Raw genomic sequence first — 22,737 nt, forward strand, 5'->3', positions numbered from 1 at the left:
ACTGTCTCTGAGTCTTTGCAGTCAGTAATTTGAGTCACGGTTTGAGTTAAGAGGCGTATTTCAGAGCATTGTCAACGTTGGTGTAATTACTTATTTCAGTTTTCAAGGTTTTGAATTGGCGTTCAAGTTCAAAGATATCAAGGCGATTTTTCGTCGCCCATTATCTGCATGCAATACATGCAAACTACTAAATCAGAGCTACTTAAAATAGTGCGATTAAATGTGACTTTTCTACTGCCGTTACGCGTCCTTGTCATTCTAGATTAATAGCTCCAGAACCGACCATCAGGGCTAATTATTGTCTATTTAGAGGCAGAAAATTGCAGACCATACGCCAGGTCTATTATGTAGTGAACATTAGTGATATTGGCAAGGTCATTGTGACCAGAGCTTTGTCATCTGCCACAGTAAAGAGAGAACCGTCTCCTTAATGACTGAAGCCTTTTGGTCATAGATAGCCAATGAAAAATGGATTCAAGGTGCCTTAAAGTCGCTATCAGCAGACTCGAGAAAAGTCTGTTAAAAATTCATCTTCAAAATTTGTAAACGTATGAACCTCCTAGAACGTAGTCTACTTGAAACATTAACATATTTTGTAGCAGAGTTTTTGGCTGACACTGCGTAGGTTTGCTGTCGACACGACAAGAAGAACAATTATTTTGTGAAGTTTGATAAATCTAGTTCCAGGAATTTGATCCACATTGATACTAATCCTCATCAAACCAGCAGGTAAGCGAACAGAGACTATTAAAAGTGCTTACAAGTACAAAGATGTAAGCTTCCAGTGCTTGCAAGTTCGCTGGCTGATATTTTTAGGCTACGTAGCCCCGAGATAATGATCAGGTGCCAGCGATTTTGATTCCGGCACGTATCAGAAACAATATGCCGATTAAATTAAACGCAATCAGCGCACGCGGCTTTTTGCTAACTTATTGTTAAAATCGACAGCCGATTACGACATTAGCTGCAGCAGTTATTAAATGTTTGCGACGAAAAGGGGCTGGTTAAAAGCTTTACCTTGGTTTATTTATAATTAAAGTATTGTTTTAGTTTTTATTTTCAGCCTGATTGATTCTCAGACTTTAGAATTTTCAAAGCAATGAGATAATTAGTTTTTTATTCATCATTATTTCAGCCACACTTCCACTGCTGAACATAGGCATCCCTCAATGATTTTCATATTGCCCCGTTGGCAGCGGCCTACATCCAGCGCCTTCCTGCTACCTTTATGAGGTTGTCGATTCAACTTGTGGGTGGACATTCTTCGCTACGTAATCGGTACGTGTCCTTTACTCCAGAACCTTGCTACCCCATCAGTCTTCAGTTCTGCTTACTATGTGCCCTACCCATTTATACTATTATTCTCTAATCTATCTACTACGTTATTTATTATTATTTGTAATCTTTCTAGCCTTGGCATTATTATGAAAGTGTGGAGGAAAGGTCAACGACCAGTAATCTCGGTTTATCTATTGTAATGCCACGGTTTACGGTAGCCTCTTTTTGTTTGTTTATTAATATTCATGGCTGTGAGAAAAACCCGATGTGCACAAGTCATTATATGGCCGCCATAGTAATTGAAATGCATATATGCATCGTAACCACCCTGTACATTCGGAGAATGTTTTGAACTTAGTATGTTGACAACCCGATGGTGAATCAACTTTGCAGTAAGTTCTTTGTGCAGTTAAGATAGTTTTTAAGCAACAGATTATCCTGTTTTTAAAAAGACTGCTAGTAAATTATGTGAGGACAATTGAGATCCCGTTAACCCCTCTAGGCAAGCTAAATATTTACTTCTAAGGCCGAGTTGCACCAGCTAATTTTGGCCGTAACTTTGACGATAACCGGTGTTTTTTGTATGGATTTTGACAGATTTTTGACGTTTGTTAAAGTTAAAATAAGATGGTGCAACCCAGCCTAAATGTCTAACCCTATTGAGGCATGTCAAATGCCTGCGGGTGGTCGCCAAGATGTCAAAATTATGACCTTTATAAGGCGTGGATTATTGATCAGAATAATGAAATGGCTCCAAATTTATTTACGCAAGAATGCCTTATTAAATGATAATGCGTTTTAGGTTGGAAAAGTATTCATATACTTACTGACATGACTACACGATAACTGTAGAAGTTCAACAAACATTACGAGTTCAAGCGCCATAATATCCTTTGTCACCGGCATTACCTCAGAGATTTAAAAATATGGTCATTGCACTTGTCGTTAAATTCACGTACGATTAGGGTTGCCACTTGCCACTTGAACAGGTGGATATTTCAGTCTAGAAGACAATATTAATATGGTCCAGAAACAGGCAATTTGCACGAGGGCTTATAAGTTTCTAATTTTGAACTATCAGATAATTTTTATTGGTCGATTTTGGCAGACCTGGGCAAAGTATGGAGAAAGCTGTTCAAACCTTAACATTTGTGGCATCCATATCAGCGACAAGAGTTCTTCTATTTAGTTGAAGTTGATTCGAAAAGCGGCTCTATCAATATCAAAATATTACTAAAACTCAAATAGAACCCCGGGAAGCCTTTATGGGGAATAAAAAACGGTTTTATACGACGTTGCTTACTCTAAGCTGCTTAGAATAAAACTATTCAAACTAATTGAATATATTTACGTTAGACTTGTTTGTAAATTCCACATTTTATTACGCTATTTGTAGTTAGCGTGAGACCGGGTGATTAGGTTGTATTTTAAGGATTATAATGTGTATAATGTGTGTATAGCTTTCTGGATGAAGGAAGAATATGAATTTATGTGACCGTAGATCTCCCAGTAATTCGAATATGTAAAAATTCAAATATTTCACTTGAAAAGTATCTAAAGTAATTTTAAGATATAATTTTCATAAAAAACTATTTTCCAGTTAGCTCAATCATCAAAATGAAATGCACATATTTCAAACACTTAAAAGAAACAGGGTTCTTAAGGGCTCTCTTTTCTCCCACAGCGGAAAAGCTCTTGGCTTGCATCTCACCTGATGAAAAATGCAAAAGTCTCAATAGCGCAATAATTTATACTATACTGTCCTGGATCACTTTGATTACGTATTATTTCAGTATCACCCTACCCAATCCCACTCTATTTTCTAAACAACCAACAATGCGCACTCAAAAAACAACCCTATTTCCATTCATCGCAACGCGGCGCCCGCGCATGTTCCCATCGCGCTCAAGTGTAGCGACATCTGGCGGCGCATGTGTTAACCCGGCGTTTTTTTGGGACCAATGAACTATGGATTAAGTCTGATGGACTGATAAATGGATTAAAGACAAATACGGCAGATGGAAGTGGAATTCTTGGCTGCCTAAATAAAATAAAGAAGCGTGGACACTGGACGATATTGATTTTGCAGCATTTATGAGGGTGTTAAGATAAATAAATAAAATATCCTTGGACATGGTACAACTGTCTCTATCTAAGCGAAGCTTGTAAGCATCATGGGTACCAGACAGAAATATGGTTTCGTCTCTACATTCTAAGCAAAAGTGGCCACATACCTAACCCTGGTAGGTATCAGATTTTAGATTCCTTAATGGACATCAGCTGACATTGCTCAAACACTGCTACCATGAACTCCGAAGTGAGGAATTTGAAAGAAATTGGGAATAATTAAACAAAGTGAAAATTCTCATATGGGAACCGACCGCATAACCTTCGGCTAAACAACTTCAAAAAAACACCGTACTTCAAAACTGTTAGAGACAACATAAGTACAAGACGAACACGGAAAATTAAAGACTCCAGCAAATTAAGTGGTACCTACTAATTTCAGTAAACTCAAAAATTATCTTGACGGACTTAACTTTGGTAATTTTACGACCATAATTACTCGTAAGCCATACTTAATGTTTTTATAGTTCTGTTCCGGCTGTAAATCAAAATCTTGGGAAACCAAAAAACAAATTAGCAATATATTACCTACATCAATAAGGCCTCAAAGCAAAGAATACAACTAATTTTCCAATCATCACCTGACAAAAGTGAACTCTAGCCCAGCAATACATATATCAAAAGGTACATCTTTGTATAGGTACTCAGGTCGTAAATATCGGAGCTTTAATAACAGCAATTTACATTCATAAGCGGGAGACATTAAAAAACCGAAATCAGTAATTGTTATGGCCGACAGAGAAGTTAATTCTCACCGTTAAAATCTGTCTAATTAAAGATGTACAGTAAACGTAAGAGGAATATTAAATGGGGAAGACATAATAGCTACTTAGTGCTGACCAATTATAATTGACATACGCCATAGTATAAGATTTGAATATCAAATATTTGGTACAATCCTATCCATAAGTATAAATAATTAGATAGAGCTTCTGTTTGTTTTTAAACAATATCGATAGTGGAAGTATCAATTAATGTAAGGGACATTTTGGCCAAAATGAGTTATATATACCAACGCATTCAGAATTTTCGGCTCTATCGATTGGTATACTTGAAATGTTTGATATCTTTAAAAAAATGTCCCTTACCTTAAACATTTTTAGTCGTCTGAATACGACTTTTGGGGAAACAAATGATTTAAAGGACGTAAATTCCTTTTAATAATACCATTCAGCCCTTACCCTAAACTGTTGGTTTTAACTTTTGAACTCATTGAACCTTACTTCATTTAAAACTTTTTGATTTATTATAATTAGGCCCTTACGTTAATATGCATATAGGATATCAATTACTTTTTTTGGTGGTGATATGCATTCAATGCCTCCCACTCCTACTACACTTATGAACACTAAGTTGTCTTGTTTCTATCTTTTTTCTGTTCATTTTTACGCAGTTGGGTTTTTGACCGAGGGGCTGAAGGCTCTTCAGAAGCTGTTCAATTCCGTCATCCTCGAAGGAAAAACGCCTACGGTATGGCACAGAAGTGTGGTGACACTCTTCTTCAAAAAAGGCGACAAAACCTTGTTGAAGAATTATAGACCCATCTCACTTCCGAGCCATGTCTACAAGCTGTTTTCGAGAGTCATTACGAATCGTCTCGCTCGTAAGCTCGATGACTTCCAGCCTCTCAATCTCTCAATCGCTTTAGTACACCACATACATACGCCACGGCAAATTATACAGAAGACCGAGGAGTATAGTCAGTCACTTTGCCTGGCGTTTGTGGACTATGAGAAAGCTTCGATCGAGACCTGGGCAGTACCTACTACAGTTTCTCCAACGGTGTCAAATTGACTACCTATATCGATACATCGAAATGTTGAAAGGCTTGTACGAAAACGCCACAATGTCGTTCCGTCTCCAGGATCAAGACTCGAAACAAGTTGCAGCAGCAGACAGGGGGAACTGAAAACTCCGAAACTGTTTCTGGACTGGAACGGATTCGGCATAAATATCAACGGTGACTAAATAACCCACCTTCGATTCGCAAACGATATCATAGCCATGGCTGAGACCGTGGAAGATCTAGGCACAATGCACAATGGCCTGAGTCGAGCCTCTCAACAAGGGGGTCTTAAAATGAAACATGGACAAGACAAAATCATGTCAAATGTCCGTGTTGCACCCACTCCTCTAAAGGTTGGATACTCTACACTCGGCAGTTGTTGACACTTATATATACCTAGTACAAACAGTCCAGTTAGGCTGGTTATAGTGTCACGCGGACCGTCCAGTGCGGATCCGCTTCACACAGCCGATCTGTAAACTTCGAGGAAGCGTTTTAGAGTAATGCGGTCCGCAGGAATCGCTCGCTCCCTATCAGTTCATACAGATTGGCTGTGCGGAGCGATCCGCACTGACGGTCTGCGTGACACTAAAACCAGCCTTAGGTAGGTCTAACTTCGAGGAAGAGGTCAATCGTCGAATCCAACTCGGCTGGCAACGTTCAGGAAACTTCGTGATATTCTCACGTCTGAAATATCGCACTGTCTCAAGACAAAAGTCTTTGATAACTTATGGATCTGAGACATGGTCGCTTACTGTGGGCCTCATAAGAAGACTCAAGGTCAAAGGCGATGGAGCGTGCTATGCTCGTAGTGATTGCACCAGAAATGACGTGATCCGCAGGAGAACCAAAGTGACTGACATAGTCCGCAGAATCGCTAAAATCAAGTGGCAGTGGATGGAGCTCGTAGCTTGCAAAGCTGATGGCCGCTGGGGCAGAAAAATTCTTGAGTGGCGACCACGAGCTGGAAGACGTAATGTGCTGCAGACCCCCACTAGGTCGACCGACGATCTGGTGAAGGTTGTAGGAGGTGCCTGGATGCGGGTGGCGCAGGACCGGTTGTTGTGGAAATCCTTGGGGGAAGACCTTTGTCCAGCAGTGGACGTCATTCGGCTAAAACGAACGAACGATAATTGAAAAAAAAAACCTAACTGCGTAAAAATGAACAGAAAAAGATAGAAACAAGACAACTTGTTCACAAATGCAGACGTAGGCATCATCAGTGACTAAATGTTTTGTTGGTGATGTGTATTTGATGCCTCCAACTGCATTTGTGAACACTAAGTTGTCTTGTTTCTATCTCTTCTCTTCGTTTTGTTAATGAATACTCGAATGCAACCTCTACTTACATCAGGTTTCAATGTTAAAATTGTCAAGTTACAATAATATTACTGTCGTGTTTATTCTTAAATGTACCTTACAACATACATGACATTCCATACTGTGAAATTTCAACATTGTAAGGTACAGTCAAGCTCGTTTTTTTAATGTAAGGGACATGCTATCTTTTAAACTACCCATTTTTCGAAAATTTGGCGTTTATATTATGAAAGAACAGAAAATTCTAAGAAACTTTGCCATAGAAACTATTTAAATCGCAACATCACATAAAAAGATATTGAGGTATAAAGAAAAAAAAAATCGTTTTTTGGCTCTCCTGAAAAGTCGTGTTTTGTCCCTTACAGTAATTGATATTTCCACTATCGATATGCTGAATTAGTAAAGGACATAGATAGGAGCTTATTAAAGGACTTTCTGTCGCTATTAATAACTTTTGGGACTGAAATAGAGGATGAAAGTTGAGAATGTAATTTCACCGGTAAGAATAGTGACAATGCAGATTTTGGTTAGAAATAACCAAGCTTTTTTAATATCAAGTATTTGACCGTAATCATACATAATGTTAAGTGAGAAGCAGTCTAGGATGTACCAACCAATAGTATTAGTAAACGTTAAAGATAATGGTGAGAAATAATCTGCTACTTATTTATTACTTATCGATAAATTACATGTTTTACTTGAATAACTTTTTTATCTAGAATCATTACTATTAAGAAGGAAAGATCTGGTAAAGGTCGCGGGAAGAGCCTGGATGCGGGCAGCGCAGGACCGTTCATTATGGAAATCCTTGGGGGAGGCCTTTGTCCAGCAGTGGACGTCATTTGGCTGAAACGAACGAACGAAGAAGGAAAGAAAAAAGCTCGTTTTCTAATAGTAGCTCATGATCATCATGACTACTATTTCCTGATCCAAAACAAAAACTAATATAACCACATAGGTACTACACACAGCTCCTACATCATTCATCAATTCTGTATAAAAACTAGCTAATAAACACATATCATTTCTCATAACATAATAAAACTGCCATAAGCATAAGTACAGTTCATCTCATCTTTCTCCGATTAACAATTCGAATCCTGCGCAGCTTATACTTGGCGCCATTAAAAACGCATTACAACATAGACCGGACTGTTCCGTTATGGTTATGGCCAGGTGGGGTTGCCAATTGGTTTCTCGAGCACTGAATTTGAAATGAACGAAGGCAATAGGGTCAGTGCTGTTCTTTCTTTATTTATCAAAACTTACATACAGCTACCTCATGTGACTTTGCATCTACATTTGATTGTGTCATTTCAAGTTTCAACTAATCACCTTCACTTACATCAAACGCAATTGTTTTTAGTTTAATGCTAACACTGCACATTCTGTGGCGATACAAAAGTTTGTGACGATTTTCTTCCTACTCTTTTATCTGAATGTCTTTAACTTAGTCACAAAATAACTATCGTATCTTTAGCTTCTATTTATTATACAAATACATATAACGATAGCGAATTTACTTCCATATATTCTGGATCAATAAAATTTTACAATTCTAAAAAGAAACCAAACCTGGCAGCCCTACAGATGATGATCGTTCCTTGCCCCCGCGCATGTCCTTTACGTAAATTAATTGTGAAAGATAGGCTGGGACCTATTTGCTAGTAAAACCTATTGGAGAACACGAATGATTAATGGACTCGACTGATAGTATCAATTCTGCTTTAGATAATGATGAGAATGATCACAATAATGGCAGTAATAGAATTGGAGTCGATAAGTATCTTCCAACTACATATATTTTGTCAAATATACAAATAGCATCCTCCAAGTTCACAATTTATAAAAAACTTAAACTGCATTAAATTACAGTAAAATAAGATACAAAATTAAGGCAGGTAATATTTATAAATTCAAGATGCACGACACGACACATCCCGCTCACCATAGAGTTCACGTTACATGCAACTGGCACAAAAACATGCGCGAACAAAAAACGATCACCGAAAAAAGAAGAAAAACTCGGATATAGAACACGTGGCCAGGCCTTTGTACGTTCATTTGGGTGCATCTGTTAGCCAAATTGAATTCTATTATGGATCTAATAACGTCAGGAATATACGAGTACACTGAAGTGCGATACTACGACTATAACCAAAAAAAAGTTTGATAATAATATAAAGACACAAAGAACACTAAAATAGTAATGCTAAATAAAATGCTAAATAAAATGATAAAACTCAGAAACGATTAAATATAAATTCAATATAGGTATGTACAATATAAAAATTACGTAGAGAACAAACTAACGAAGCATTCATTAAGAAAAACAGCTCAAGTAATTTCGCAAAGCATCAAACTCATCTCTAAACGCAAACTATTAAAAGAGATGAATTCAATATGATCAAAATCGATACCAACAGAGCAGTTGACCGGATGACTGATATGCACTGTGCCGCTAGAACGAGACAGCTCTATCCGATGCTTGTGTTAGAAAGGGACGGGGCACTGGTAGAATACGTTAGTTGCAGCTGCGCATACGTCACTAGGGGCTAGGGCCTAGGGATAATTGGAGGCAGTCGACCGAGGCGAGTGTAAAAACATTTATGTTACCAATGTCATCTTTTGAATTGGAATGTATGACGCGGTTGACCCCTATGGCAGTGGACTTAAGGAAATGATGGACAGTTTGCATTATAATATTTCGGGAAGACGCAAGATATTTACATTTTTAGTATCATACGACTATGTTAAAATACAAATATCTATGAATTGTTATTTACTTATCCTTTTAATTCATGTCACGCACGAAATTTGTTACTTATATCTATTTGTTTTGACTCTCAAACAACGGCTCTCTCTCTTTCTTTCTTTCTATCTAGTCTAAGCTTTCTTCCATCCTAGAAATTTGTCAAGATTAAAATTTAGAAATAAATAAATTATTGTTTACAGTGACAGTAAAAAAGACGAATTTTCCTCTTTTCTCTCCACTTTCAAACTTAAACGAATTAGACTCTGTTTTTAATTAGCTACTATGAAAGCACAAACAATGCGTCGGCGCATGCACTATCCGCATGCGAACAATACTCGCTCGTGCACCGTCCGAAGATAACGTGCCACCATAAATAAACCTAATTGCTGGCAGTGTTTACTTCGCTGTAGGCGCAGGATCATCTTCATCGCAAATTCTATCGTCACATGTATTTTGACGATGATCAAATTCATTTTGAGTATCACAAGCAACAAATGGGATCACTGCTAAAATATTATAACAACAGTGCAACATAAGGTCCGGAGATAATTTGACAATATAAAATAAATAAACCTAATTGCTGTCCGTATTTACTTCGCTGTAAGTAAGCGGAGCATCATCTTCATCGCAAATTCTATCATCATAACCAATCCTTTGACGTTGATTAATTTAATTTTGAGGGTCTAACTTTCAATTGGAATTAAGTACAACTAACGTTATAGCTGCAAAAATATAATTGTATTGCGTCGATTCTATGACTGTAGATCATATTTGCCATATCTTTACCAGTTCTTATAACAAACAAATGAACTTTTTTCTTTAGGTTATAAACTAAAGCATACGCAAATGTCCTCCTTCTATTTGAATTAACGCATTATAATCTCGCGTTTTTTCTCTTTCTCTCTCTCTCTCTTCTTTCATTACAAGCATAACGAATACAATTTTTCTTCATATTTAACTAAAGCACAGTTCAATACCCAAAATGTCCTCCGGCTATTTGCATATACCATTGCAATACCTATCTTCAATCATCAGAGCTGAAAGCACTCCACTCAATCACCATTTTGTCGATTCCCAAGCAACGAGTTCAAATCCCAAGTCGAGCTACGGACGTTATTATGGCACCGGTGAGTCATTACTTACTCCACAATAGCAATAGTGTCTATCATATAGAATAGACTTGTCGAAAGCCGTTATCGGAGCGCGGTCTAAGTTTGCAGTTGAAGCGTTATCAGTGGGTTCTAAAATGGCAACATTGTAGGTTTTAATGTTTGGTTCATAAATGTTTATTCTGGTAATTATTGTGAACCAGATAAGAATCATAACAATGTTACAATTTTGGAACCAAGTCCTATTGTATTTCTGTCATCTTGGTGGTTTTATTTTCTTTTGTTTTTACCTCATAATTGGAAAATTGTATTTTTCTGCTTCCAAATGCTTTATTCATCTCGCTGTTTCGAACAGCAATCACAACCATTATTTCCTTCACTGGCTTCTTGAATATTATAGTCAAATTGGAATAATGTACGTATTTTGTATTTTCTAACTGTATTTTCTTTTGTATTTTGTAACTTGGACCACCGCAGGGAACCGAGAGAATAATCTCTTCGAAGTCATTCTGATTCGTCATAACTATAACAATCATCGTGGTTTAGAGTCGCCGTACCCTTCCGCGGGCGTCTTTACATTTGCAAATAACGCCGTAGAAGAAATATTGTTGGGAATGTCATTGGAGATTTGAATGAAGGCATATCGAATCCGACTTAAGAGCTCCTTTTGTACAATTCCATTCTGTAAGTCAAAGACAACGACAGATATGTCTACATTATAAAAATCTCTGTCATTACAACAAACAAATTCCCAATAAAAATAAGGCCACTGGAATCCCAGATCAAATCGGTTCACATTTATCCAACATATTCTGATTCGTCTAACAGTCTCAATAAATAACATTTCTACATCTACGAGCGTAGAGAAAAGTACCGGTACTGATAGATTAATTAATCACAAAGCCCCGAATGACTCTCAAATCGGATTATTAGAGGCAGTGGTCAATAAATATCATGTGGATACCGCGGCCGACGCAACCGCCATCATCAGTCTTCGAGGCCCGGTCATTGTGGTCCGTCGCTTCTGATGACCATGTAATTTTTTAGGCGTATTGAACTCTAGTATTTTATTAGCTCCGATAAAATTTGGTAGCTCCACTGTGTACGGCTATCATAACAAATTAATCACGATAAGTTCAAGATTAAAATTAATTTTATTTATGAACCTTTCATAAACATAAAGCTTTCATATTTCGAGTGTACAGTTGTCATCACATAATTTTTCAAATTGCTTCTAATGTTCGGCTATTAGTGATGATAACGTGCCATTTATAAGAATTTTGAAAGAAAAACATCATTATTGTTCTAAAAGGTAAAGTGAACACTGAAACCAATTTAAACTGCAGAGAGGATAAACAATCATAACTTAAAACTCCACACTTGAATGCGTTGCTAGCAACAGAAGTGCTTGTAATAATCACTCGACGTATTTATGAGATCTTAAATTCATGTAGATATATGGACTGTGAAATTCCGAAGTTTGTAGTAATTAGAAACTACTGCCAAAGGGCCAAAGAGATGGAGAAAAGCACATCAGTTACTTCGACTGACTCGCAACTCAAGTGTTAAGAGTCATTAAATATTTCTTTAAGCGTACAAGATAGAGTTATTGACACTATTTTGCTTAAAGACTTGACAATTTCTAGCCTTATCATTGTAATGAAGTATGATAATGATTTACCAGTACAAGGCATTTAAGATTTAATATGTAATCAAAACGTTATAGCTGGCCGAACAAGCAATATATCTTTGCACTACCTAAAGTTAATGGTTTAAGACTAGAATTACGGTAGCTTATTATGTAAGTACTTTCAATTTAAACCTATCAGCGGCAGATCCAATAACCGTCAATTATAATTCACAATCCATTACCATTTCTGTAGCGCATCCTTTTGCGGACGGACTTTCCAAATCACTGCTTATGGTTGAACAAGAGCACTATCTAATTAGATTCAATAGTCATGTCCAATTTTCTGCTAAAGGTTAGGGAATGGTTGCCGACCCGCGGGTTAATATCCTAAGGGAACCGACTTAAATCGGCTTAAATATCCCATATACGTCTGGCTCACAATAAGCCCCGATTCACGTTTTACTGTAATGCACGTAATTTAGATCGAAGCGGCTATGGATGCGGTTTCATAACGTCTTCTTTGTGCCGGCTAGACCATGAATTTATATTCTGAATATCAACAGAACGGATTTACCCCCATCCAGTGACAGCTCTCCTAATATAATTACAAAATCGGTTCGTAATTATTCTTAGATGAGAAAGAACTGTGTCGTGGCATCACAAGCTAAATCATCCCGCAATCATTTAACTATTATAATGAAGAGAGACGTCGCGTGACTTACACAGTGAAAGCTACTCCAAATGACGAGCTTAAAAACACTTTACAAGATTTAAGCGGTCCCCCGACTGTGTCTGAGCGTGCATTATACCGAATATTAAAAATAATGTTCTAACCTGTGGTTCTAAACTAACCAAATTTATTCCAGCTAGACATTTAAGTTCGACCGCAAACAATAATCTGTGTATAAATCATAGTGTATAATCCGACTCACACGCGAGGTGAATCACAGTTCCAAGAAAACGGAAACGACAAATTCTCCGTTCTTTTTTATGGTATAAACCGGCTGAGTGAAGCATGACACGGTTTCCATGGCTACGGGGGTTTTGTTGTTTTTACGAAATAGACGGTTGGTAACATCGTCGTGCGCCGCGCACCTGCGCGCGCACCCGGCGCAGGCGCAAAATCTCGGAGGGTGCGCCGCTCGAGGGAAAAGGGATCGCGAGCAGGTAAACGGTCGTCCCGGGCAAACTGTTTCATAATTCAACACCAAACTGGTTTCCTAACGCACATTCCCTCAGACTTTGGCAGCGTTTTAGAATTTAACCCGTAGACGAAGAAAGTAATTGTAGAGAAAATTACCTTAGACGTTGTGCGTTACGAAACGCGGCACTTTAAAGTGGCGTTTACTGATTGAGCGCCTGCGCCTAATTCTCGACACAAATTATCACCGAGACACAAAAAACATGGCGCGGAATAGATCGGAGGTATTAATTACAGCAGCGTCTGACTCGACGTTACACTCGCGTATTATATAATTACAATCGCTCTCAAGAGTGTTGAAACGATACACTGAAGCCATTTTATTCATTAACTTGTCACATGAAATGATATATTTTGGATTCATATGTGAACGTACTCCAAAAACACGGCAGTTAACCTTGAATTTATTTCAGATATCTACATTGTATGTATGTTAAATAAAGTGTATCTGGACGATGCATCCATCAAGTTTAAATTATCTTCTACAGACAAAAGGAAGATAGAAACGAGCATTAAAAATCGGGATTTAAATGCTCTCACGCTCGCAAAGAGGCATTAAAAAGGCTAATAAGACTGGCCTTCTGGATTCAGTAGCTTTATAATAATACTTAAGTAATTACGCGAGTCGGCGCGGCCGCGGACCAGATGTCGATTTTATTCTCAAACCGTTATTACCACGACACGCTGCGCCCGCGCAACTCCAAAGGATAATCCGTGTAATTAAACGATATTACTTCATCAGGATCTTAAAACATTTGCATGAGCTTTTAAATTAAAGCGTGACAATTTTGAGTCATCAGAGTTAGAGCATTTCTAATAAAAATAAATTAAAACTCTTTTTCCTCAGAGTCAGTTGTCCTTAATGCTTTCTTAAAAACTACTAGTTTTGTGATAACTTTTTCACAAAATGACACGGTTTCGGGTATTCTTGTAGTTTAAACCACAATAGGGTGTAAAGTTAAAAACCCAAGCGCAATATTGCCCATCTGGTGATTAAACAACAAAAGTCAGTCAGGTAGTTAGCGACAAGTAGAAACAAGTGCGTTTATGACACGCTCGCTATTGTTTCCACGGCCGTCGTCGGAAACGGTCCACCTGATGCTCCAAACATCATCAACTCGAGTCTTCCGGGCTGCATCCTTTGTTTTGAGCCTCTTTGCAGGTATTTATGACTTAACGGCACTTCTGGCCCTTTTTCAATTTGCGTGGGCTGACCTGTTGTTGGAAATTCGAGATAAATGACCTTTTTGGAACGATACTTTAAAATCGGAAATCAGCTTTTTTGAGCAAGGTCTGTCCTGTCTGAACACTTCTGGCATTTTGGTCTTAATTATTAAAAATTGTCTGAGCTAGACAATTTAAAAACTTAACTAGCACCTAGGTGCGGCAAAACAAAAGCTGCCAGACGTCGCGTGTCAGTTGATACACATTTTTTCACAAATCCCCAGCCATTCCGACCCGGAACGGCGTTATCATGCGGGCCATCGCGACAAAAAACCGCGTTCGACCAATGACGGTGATCTGACCGAGGTCACTGCAACAATTGTGTGTACGATCACCATGAGTTTAAAGCCGAATGGACAAGCGCATGCCATCGATCACGCCGATCAAAAGGATGCTAAAGCTTTTTAATCTTAAACCGCTTTAGCGGGTTTTACAAGGTCGAAACAAAAGGGCCTTCTAGAGATACCGAGAATCTGTACAAAAGGTGCAAGCAAACTGGTTATCTACCAAATAGAATACCAAACCTATTGCAAAAATATAGTATTTTATATTACATTATCATTTGCTCTTGCTCCCTAATTTCGTGATCCGGTCAAAAAAACAAACCTGGAAACCCTATGCGCTCGCACAGCCGATAGCGTCGTTCACACGGTGCGATAGTCTCGGCTTCCGAGGCCCTTCCGTTGACTTGTCCAGACTTGAACCGGCTATCTCCTTCCGCCGGACACCGCAGAATTGACAACGATATTTTTCTGGCTGTCACACCCCTTTTCGATATTGATAATGATCTCATTGATTTAGTTGGCAATGATCGACATCGTCTTTGTATTAAAGACCCGTGATTATTTATAGCTTCTGAATTTTATTACGAATCTGCAAATCAAATCAAGAATATTCGCAGCAGTGATTGATGAACTGGTTTTGGGAGAAGACAATGCAGCTTTCACGTTTGGAGGTGATTTATTTTATATCTCTGAGGAAATGTCAATATATCCATGACAACTGCAACTGATAAAGCTACTGTTATACGAGTACCTACATCAATATCAATTAATAATAATATTGAAATGTAAGATTCAAATAATTTAGTAGTTTATTTTGCAGTTTCTTGTCAAATAGAGATCAGACATCACTGTTCTAATGCTTAATGCGATGTGACAGATACTAACGAATGTTTTTGTAAAGATTCCAAGATCAATCAGACACTGTAACCAGTAACAAACAATAAGTTCTCATGCGATGCAGTCTCTGCGCTTGTCGCCCCACTTATAGCAATGGAGGTTACAACAAAACCACAAGCTGTTACGAAAACTCCAACCGAGAATATCACACGTGCTAAAATTACGTTCGACAAACTGTTCATTCATTTCGCGAGATAATGACAATGTAAGAGAAGAGAATAAACCAAATTGCGGAAAATTATTGTCAAAAGCGAAAACGAAAGTGCCAGAATATTGTTTCGCAACAAAAACGAAAATATTGTATTGGGAATTGAAGTAAGTTTGTAGCCACACGAGTTCTGTAGCATGTAAAGTGACTCACTTTTCGCACGAATAAAAAACATGACTTATTTAACTGCAGCAGTTGGTCTATCTACAAAAGAGTATCTAAAACGCCCATTGGCGTAAATTATTGCGGCCATTACTGCGGCACAATCAACCAGTTCTCATGGATGTAGTCCGGCAATTACTGTACACCGTATTGATTTAACCTATTGTCAATACGTAAATCAAGAGCTAAGATCAGTGTTTATCGTAAATCCTTATGCGGGGTGTAACATTACACAAGAGCTACCATAGTGCTTGCCGCGAAATCGTTTGAGTGCCTCACTGAGTTTCTATACAGCATGTGCCCTCTGAGTTAGACGAAAACAACTCTTAAATGAAAATCTTAAACCTACTGTTTAAAATTAACAGTTAATAACTCAAGAGCTTTGTAATTATGTGTACCTAAATCTAGAGAAATCAGATGAGAGTAAAAATCCTAATTTTAAAAGGAACATACAAGACTACTATGAATAGGAGCTACAGTTTTACAGTTTGAATAGAAAAACAGGAAAGTCTGTAGCAAAAACCTAGTCTATTTTGCATCGCGTTAGGTAATCGTGGACACAATCGCCGTGTTAGAGGTTATTGTTTAATATCTCTTACCAATTACTAGAGTCAAAGGTCGCTGTTGATAGATTTTCTATCAAGATTAAGAAGTTGCACAAGGCAATTTGTGTAGTGAATTTTTGGGCACTTTTAATAATTTTACACTGAGAATGTATAATTAGAAAGTCAAAGAACTTTGTGATTTAAACGGTGATGATGATGATGGTAATTGGTGTAGGTACTACACATTTTCGACAAATTGTTGAGAGGTATTGAAGTTAAAGTATCAATCAGACTGAAGATTAATGATGCTAATAATACTAATACATGAATAAGATTATTAGAGTAGTCATTAGAACCGACTACAACCATTTGAGCAGCATGTGGCAAGAAATATGCGGAAATTAGTCACACAAATGTTATAAAACATAATGCAGTAATATGTCATTTTGTGACTAAATACAAATTCAGTTTAAGCTGTGGCTAGACAGCACGCACCAGTAACTGCTGCTAATTTTATAATCCAATTACAGGTGTCTACCTTATTGCACTTATGACAGTTGACACGCAAATTACTAACGCACCGACTGACAGCATGATTGGTAGCGTTTGTGAATAAGTAATGCGCGACAAAGGTTACACGTTCATTGCTGATTCAGACTCAATTCCTATACTAAATCCACATGTTCCTTATCTTGCCTTTTAGTATGATGTTGATTGTGAAGATTAAATTCAATTAACATAAATTGTTGTTTATGTTCTTCTATGTCCCAGTTGTAGTTAATCGCACCTTTGCTTTCTCTGAAATGGTTTTCTCACACACGTTCTTCTTAGTAACATGCGATATAATTTACTTTTATGAAGACATCTGAACTACCTAGCCTACGGCTCGAGTCGTAAACGGCAGTGCTTCTAAATCTTGAGACCTCATTGTGCAAGCAAACTTAATATTCGAATAACGGTCATCGTCGTTAAAAATCCGAGAGCTGTTTCATAATCTATTCTTGATCACCTTTGCTGCTGGGCGGTGCTCGGTTACACGCCTTTGCCAGTATTTTCGACGAGACAAAACAATGTACGCTCGGGTTATAATCCATCATGAACAATAGTCCACAGATTGTTATCTCAATGTAATTCATAAGCCAATCGCTTGTTTGTAACATCCCAAATTAATAGCATTCAACATTTTAAACCTAATCTTATAAAATTACATTACCTTTACCTACTTCCAGTAGTTCCAGTTGCATAAAAACAGGTTCAAAAATAACATTGGTTACGAATGATCTTTACGTTCCAGTTGATTCTGTATTTAGATAGACAATTTAGGATATAAAAGTAGTTATAACTGTAGATAACACCCAAACATGGAGGTTCGAGTCAATTAGTACGGTTTTGAAACTGAAAGAATTAATGGCTTTTAGAAAATAGTCGACACAAAGTCGTTATAAGCGGTATAAACTAAAAGTTGGCTAATATCTACCATCAAAGAGATTTACTGACTCATTATTAGATTCCTTAATTCCCAAAGATCTGACCACTATGAACGTCTTAATTAGAACCCCATAACTATTATGCTTTTCCGGTGTGTTGGTACTTGAGGTTTTTACTTCTGGATCTTTATTTCTTTTACTTCAAGGTTCAGTTTCGACTGCGATGTGTTTGTCCATATGATTGCAGTTATAAAATAGAGCCATCCAGCTTACGTCCGCCGTAATAGGCGGGTTTAGTAAAGGTCGTTGAAGAATTTCCTCGATCTCTCACGTGCTAAGTTTCTCATTCAATTTGAAATTACTGTGTATGGCAGTTTATAAATGATCTGCTACCTGACTTGTTAGCAAGATTTCTAAGTTTGTATCATTATCTTTTACTGAGAACGTGATATTAAATATCTACTAGATTAAGAATTAAATTACACTCAAGAGCGATCCTATATGAACAGAATAAACAGATTTCATAACTGACTAAAGTCACTTGAAAAGATATCATCAAGACGCTTCAAGACTTACAAATCTCCAATCTGCGTTCTGACTACGACATCAATAAACATTAAACAAATCAGTCCGTCACGATTTAAATGAATTGAAACTAAAATTAAAGGAAAGATCGGAATCAGGTTTAGCAAGTAGCAAAATAATAACCAGTGAGATCATAAACTTTGATTATAATGGCCGAGGCCCGAGATATAGATAAGGCGCTTTCACAAACGTCTGGGAGGGTGAACTGGCTATAGCAATTAAAGTCCTCGCACACTTGGTATTTGTGACGGGATCGGCGATTTTGTGATTGCATCGATACTCGCGGCACCAATTTTGGAGTCTGAAAGAAAAACCCTATCGTGCCTGTATCAATACCAGATGACCTTACTGCTTGATAGCTTAATTAAATATAAACTTTGAACACCAAAATAAGATAATAATATTTTAGTTAAAATATTTGTGATAGTTAATGGAGAATGAAGAAAACTTTTTGATACTCATAATAAGGAAATTAACTATAACAGGACGAAGCTAAAAATGTATTTAATTTTAAGCATGAATTGAGGCTTTTGATGTGAATTTCAATATTTTAGTCTCGCATCAAAGAATCATCACTGAGATTTATTTAAGTTTTGAGCACAATCTAAGTGTGTGAGGGCCTTTAGTTAGTATCTAAACTCGATGAATTGACAGCTAGGAGAAAACTGAAGCCATAAGACAAGATAAATGTGAGACCTAGACCAAGAATTAGGTCTTTTGCAATCAAAGAAAACCGTATAAATTAATGTAAGCAGATAATTAATCACTTACGGTGAAAATTAATATCTCACACTCGTGAGGCAAATTTTTTAAACTGTCAATTAAGGTACTGAAAACAAAAGACCTAATCAAGCAAGAACAAAGCTGTAATTAAAACACAAAAAGAACCATTGAATAGTCCGTATGGAATATCATTTGCTTATAATCATTTAGGAGATAATGATGGTGTACTACATAATATTATTATTTGAGACGAACAACCTAAACTTACTGGTTGTAAAGAAGTGAAAGGTTCTGATTGTGAACCTTATGTTAAAGGCATAAAGGAGCATGTGATAAAAGAATTCCAAGGCATTATGGCTGGCGAAGCTGTGGCCAGTGTGGGAGAAAATTTCGATATCCGATACTTTGAATGCGGAGACATTGTCCATAGCTTAAAAGGTCCATATCGTTGAATAAATAGTCAATATACTAACCTATTGAAGTTAATACTTATCGGATTTCTGCTTTGGACGAAAATGAGCATAGGATTGGTAAAGTTAAACATTTAAAAGGGTATAAAGTAGTTAGAATATTTGACGTTGCTGCTGGTGTAATTGAATAGATAAATTTAGTCAATGTTAGTAATTGAAATGAACCTTAACTTTCGAGATTTGTAAACTGGAATTTATTTATGATACTGTGAATAGTCGCTAATAAACGTCACCTTTTTAAAACAAGTCGAAATTAATACAAAGCATAAGCTCGTCCTGTCATAGCTCAAAACTTCTTAGAAAAACAACCACTGTTAGTTTTCTACACGTCAAAAACTGAAAACTCGTCCTTTTCTAGTTCCATTCTGAGCCGAAGCTGTGTTTGGCGTTCGTGACAGCGGCGCAAGCGCGGGCTTATTATTAAAGCAAACGGCGGACGTACCGATAACAACGTATGCACAGATACTATGTAAACACATGCGTTTGAAGCACCTGGAAAGAAAACCCCACCTTGATTGTAATATCTTAGAGTTCACAATGGCTTGAGAGCCCAAGAAAGATTTTGACTTTTCAAAACTAAAGGACCACGCGAAGACACGATCTTTTAAAGATAACTATGACGTGGCTAAAAGCTGCGTTTTGGTGCTGGAATGACATGAACGCTGGCCGAAGTTTTTGGTCATTTTTCCTTCGGCAGAAGGATTGAAGTGGTTATCCGCTGAAGATCGCTTTTTAAAATCTTGGCAATTACACTCACTCAGACGCATTTTGGGATAAATTCGCAGTTGGACTTAAATTCCAAGGCCATTAGTCAAACAGCCTTTAAGTAATTCCAAATCTATTTCAGTTAAATGCAAACCTTGATGGTACTTTACTAACCACTTTAGTTATTACGTTGAATTTGAAATCAATATCTTGTTAAACTGAGACCGCGCAAACAATTGAATTTTAACTGAAACATAAACCCAAAATGGAAGGTTTATTCTCAATACCGATACCTTTGCCCTTTCACTTCGAGTTTAAGTCAATAATGTACCTAAGGTTTGAAATCAACGCCTCTGCAGGTACAGAACCTATAGTCACTTTAAAATCAGTCTCTTCTCAAGTCCACCCAAAATGCGACCAGAATTTAGGCAAAACTAACCATCGGACATCATATCCATAGAGTTCAGATTACAGAAACCTCGACAATTTTGGTGCTCAACTAGCATCGCTCTAAGTTTTCAAGCTCAAGACAGACAATAAAGGACCCTAATACATTGACTTAAAGCACACGGTCAGCTGCTAGATGCTGACTGCACATAGGAGTGCTTGCTATCCGGCAAGTGAGGGTGTTTGCCCAAGGCTTGTTCAAACAGGGCCCTCGGATGCTGAACAGGTTTGTCCAAGAAATACAACAAACACAGGTATAGGGCACGTCAAGCTATCACTGTGGTCTTATGTACTTGTATCAGGGTCCATTTTGCACCAAAAAGTATAGTCTGGTTTTCAACACACATAAAAAAAAATAGTAGCTAACCTGGAGAACTTCTATGTTCATCAGAAATATTGGAGGATTCTAATGGCGAAAGAATTTTTCAAATCGCACCAGTAACTAGTATCTGGTTTCTTTTCTCTTTATAATATTATCGTATAATTATGTCCCCATTTTCAGTATCAAACTCTATTTATAAACCATGTTCTTAAAAAATTAAATCCCAGTGTTAAAGTATGAATTTTTAATTGAGGCAATGCAATTTCTATTACCTACATCATAATTTGTAAAAAAAATATCCTTTCTTTAATATCGCTGATTTCATCGTGGTATTTTCTAACATTCGATTCAAAAAAGGATGGCGATTTACAATCTTTATCAGTTTTACTGCCATTATTAAGCTCGCTTTGTTATTTATTATCCTTAATTAACATGAAACTGGGAAAAAAGCTTTTATGATTTTAACACCACTAATTACGTACCATCTTTAAGCGTTTGAAGCTTTTTAACCGACTTCAACAAAAGGAGGAGGTTCTAAATTCGGTCGGTTTCTTTTTACTTATATTGCTTGTCCAACGTGGCAAAAATTGGAACTAATAATTCAGTATTGATAGTAGCGCCCTCCTATCAAAGATAGGAAGAACGAAAGATACATTTATTACAATGGACATCACACAAATACAGGGAATTACATAGACATGACAGTGGCACATAAGAATGGAAGAAGAAAAAAAATAAAAACAAGAGTAAACTGAGCAGTGCCACCCATTCACCAACAAGATGCCCACTGCAAACGGGACCCCACTCAGAGCATATGCCGTGGCCCACGGTGACGAAGGCCACGGCGCTGGTTTTCAGTGTGCCTACTATCAATGTCATAGCTGGGACGGTTCAGTGTTGGACAACTTTAATATGTATATTTTGTATTTACATAGATATCTACACCGAATGTGAATTGGTTTTTGAAGTAATTTACTCTGAATAAAAGTTCAAAAATAAGTATCAGTGCTAATAAAAATAATCAACAGTTTCCAATATTTAATTAACACTACACGGAATTAAATTCAATTATTCAAGTTACAATGGTTAAAACAAAAACAGCTACAATAGGCCACTTTCGCATGAGAAACTAACATTTCCCATACTGTACTGTGCCGAATGCGCTTGCGTGGTAAATGTTCGAGTGATGTAAAAAAACAATTATTTTACATAATGCTCCCGTGTTTGATAAATAATAATACGTGTTGTAAGATGGTAAAGATCGATTTTAAAATAAGCATATAGATCTGACTTTATTAAAATAAACAGGTATTTTTTTCAACAAACGCAAACTTATTAAGAGCGTTGTAGCAAAAAGTTGGCGTTCGAATTTTAGGTTTTTATTGCTTGACGTCGCGTAGTGAGTGCGCAAACTGCATTTATCTGTACAATTTCAACGCTGCGTCGACTAAACGATCTTAATCCGTAGTTGTATCGTACCTAAGACTGTACATCATACATAATAATAAAGAAATAATGTATAATTTACCTAT

At 37.2% G+C, this 22,737-nt stretch overlaps 1 protein-coding gene across 1 annotated transcript in view; it reads right to left on the reverse strand.

Annotated features, from left to right (window-relative positions):
* LOC135080058 (neurogenic locus Notch protein) overlaps positions 1-22,737 on the reverse strand; it is a 169,619-nt gene that overhangs the window by 124,493 nt on the left and 22,389 nt on the right. The window lies entirely within an intron of this gene.

The sequence above is a fragment of the Ostrinia nubilalis genome, chromosome 2 (genome assembly GCF_963855985.1).
Source record: "Ostrinia nubilalis chromosome 2, ilOstNubi1.1, whole genome shotgun sequence".
In the NCBI taxonomy this organism is placed as follows: Eukaryota; Metazoa; Arthropoda; class Insecta; order Lepidoptera; family Crambidae; genus Ostrinia; species Ostrinia nubilalis.